Source organism: Bubalus bubalis, chromosome 16 (assembly GCF_019923935.1).
Source record: "Bubalus bubalis isolate 160015118507 breed Murrah chromosome 16, NDDB_SH_1, whole genome shotgun sequence".
NCBI classification, from domain to species: Eukaryota; Metazoa; Chordata; class Mammalia; order Artiodactyla; family Bovidae; genus Bubalus; species Bubalus bubalis.
The window spans coordinates 36,775,736-36,778,439 of NC_059172.1; positions in this window are offsets into that span (position 1 = coordinate 36,775,736).

Here is a 2,704-nt window from a genome sequence, read left to right on the forward strand (position 1 = left end):
ATAAGGGTGGTGTCATCTGCCTATCTGAGGTTATTGATATTTCTCCCTGCAATCTTGATTCCAGCTTGTGATTCTTCCAGCCCAGCGTTTCTCATGATATACTCTGCATATAAGTTGAATAAGCAGGGTGACAATATACAGCCTTGACGTACTCCTTTTCCTATTTGGAACCAGTCTGTTGCTCCATGTCCGGTTCTAACTGTTGCTTCCTGACCCTCATATAGGTTTCTCAAGAGACAGGTCATGTGGTCTGGTATTCCCATTTCTTTCAGAATTTTCCACAGTTTACTGTGATCCACACAGTCAAAGGCTTTGGCATAGTCAATAAAGCAGAAATAGATGATGTTTTTCTGGAAAATCTCTTGCTTTTTTGATGATCCAGCAGATGTTGGCAATTTGATCTCTGGTTCCTCTGCCTTTTCTAAAACCAGCTTGAACATCTGGAAGTTCACCATTCACGTGTTGCTGAAGCCTGGCTTGGAGAATTTTGAGCATTACTTTACTAGCGTGTGAGATGAGTGAAACTGTATGGTAGTCTGAGCCTTCTTTGGCATTGCCTTTCTTTGGGATTGGCATGAAAACTGATCTTTTCCAGTCCTGTGGCCACTGCTGAGTTTTCCAAATGAGCTGGCATATTGAGTGCAGCACTTTCACAGCATCGTCTTTCAGGATTTTAAATAGCTCTACTAGAATTCCATCGCCTTCACTAGCTTTGTACATAGTGATGCTTTCTAAGGCCCACTTGACTTCACATTCCAGGATGTCTGGCTCTAAGTGAGATAATCACACCATCGTGATTATCTTGGTCGTGAAGATCTTTTTTGTACAGTTCTTCTGTGTATTCTTGCCACCTCTTCTTAATATCTTCTGCTTCTGTTAGGTCCATACCATTTCTGTCCTTTATCGAGCCCATCTTTGCATGAAATGTTCCCTTGGTATCTCTAATTTTCTTGAAGAGATCTCTAGTCTTTCCCATTCTGTTGTTTTCCTGTGTTTCTTTGCATTGATCACTGAGGAAGGCTTTCTTATCTCTTCTTGCTATTCTTTGGACCTCTGCATTTGGATGCTTATATCTTTCCTTTTCTCCTTTGCTTTTTGCTGCTCTTCTTTTCACAGCTATTTGTAAGGCCTCCCCAGACAGCCATTTTGCTTTTTTGCATTTATTTTCCATGGGGATGGTCTTGATCCCAGTCTCCTGTACAACGTTACAAACCTCAGCCCATAGTTCATCAGGCACTCTATCTATCAGATCTAGTCCCTTAAATCTATTTCTCCCATCCACTGTATAATCATAAGGGATTTGATTTAGGTCATACCTGAATGGTCTAGTGGTTTTCTCTCCTTTCTTCAATTTTAGTCTGAATTTGGCAATAAGGAGTTCATGATCTGAGCCACAATCAGCTCCCAGTCTTGTTTTTGCTGACTGTATAGAGCTTCTCCATCTTTGGCTGCAAAGAATGTAATCAAACTGATTTTACTGTTGACCATCTGGTGATGTCCATGTGTAGAGTCTTCTCTTGTGTTGTTGGAAGAAAGTGTTTGCTATGACCAGTGCATTAACCTTACATATAGCAAATGCCCCAGCATTTCCATTCCTAGTATTTCTGCAAGAAGAATAAGAATTTTAGCATATGCTAGAGATTTATTCAAATAATCATATCATTATTACTCTTAATAGCCTAAAATTTTACATATGTAGTTTTATTTGAAAACACTTTAACACAGGACTTTTATTCCTGAAAGCTAAGAATTGGCTAGAACAGCAAAGTTTCTGCCTTTTTTGTACAGGAAAAGCTCTTCCATTACTCAGTCTTCCCTAGTCTCTACAGTTCCATATTTAGCCTCTTTTGTTTCTATAATATTTCTACCCTAATAAGTATTTTAATTACTTCAGATATGGATGAAAGGCATAATTTTGGCATCATATTCTTTCTGTGCCAGGTATAGCATCTCATGTTAAAATCAAGTTTAATAAACTTTTGACATAGTATTTCCTCTTTTCCTGTTAGAAATTGAAGGAAGGTTCCCAGGTGACTCAGTGAGTAAAGAATCCACCAGAGATTCAGGAGACACAGGAGACAGGGGTACAGTCCCGAGGTTGGGATAATCCCCTGAAGGAGGGAATGGCAACTCACTCCAGTATTCTTGCCTGGAGAACCTCATGGAGAAAGGAATCTAGCGGGCTACAGTTCATAGGGTCACAAAGAGTTGGATGCAATTGTATTGACTAAACACGCACACACACATAGGTTAATCAGTAAATAAAAGATGTGAAGTCACTCAGTCGTGTCACTCTTTGTGACCCCATGGACTGTAGCCTACTAGGCTCCTCCTTCCATGGGATTTTCCAGGCAAGCAGAGACTATTAAATTGTCACATATCAGTTTCATAGGAAGAATAATACTGACTGAATGGGTGATAGAACACAGGTGACAATAAATATAGCTTGAAATGTCACATAATGTTCAGAAGATTCAGTCTTCTCAGGATGTACTCTGATTAAAAGACAGTAGATTGTCTCTACACCTGTGTTAGACATTGCCACTGTTTACCAATATTTCCTAATATCTCACTTTTCTATTCTCTTCTTTTTAATTTTTTTGTGTTTCTCTCTTTTATTTATTTTTAATTATTTTCAATTAAATTATTTTCAATTATTTTCAATTAAATATTTTTTCAAATATTGAAAAAATTGAAAAAATTA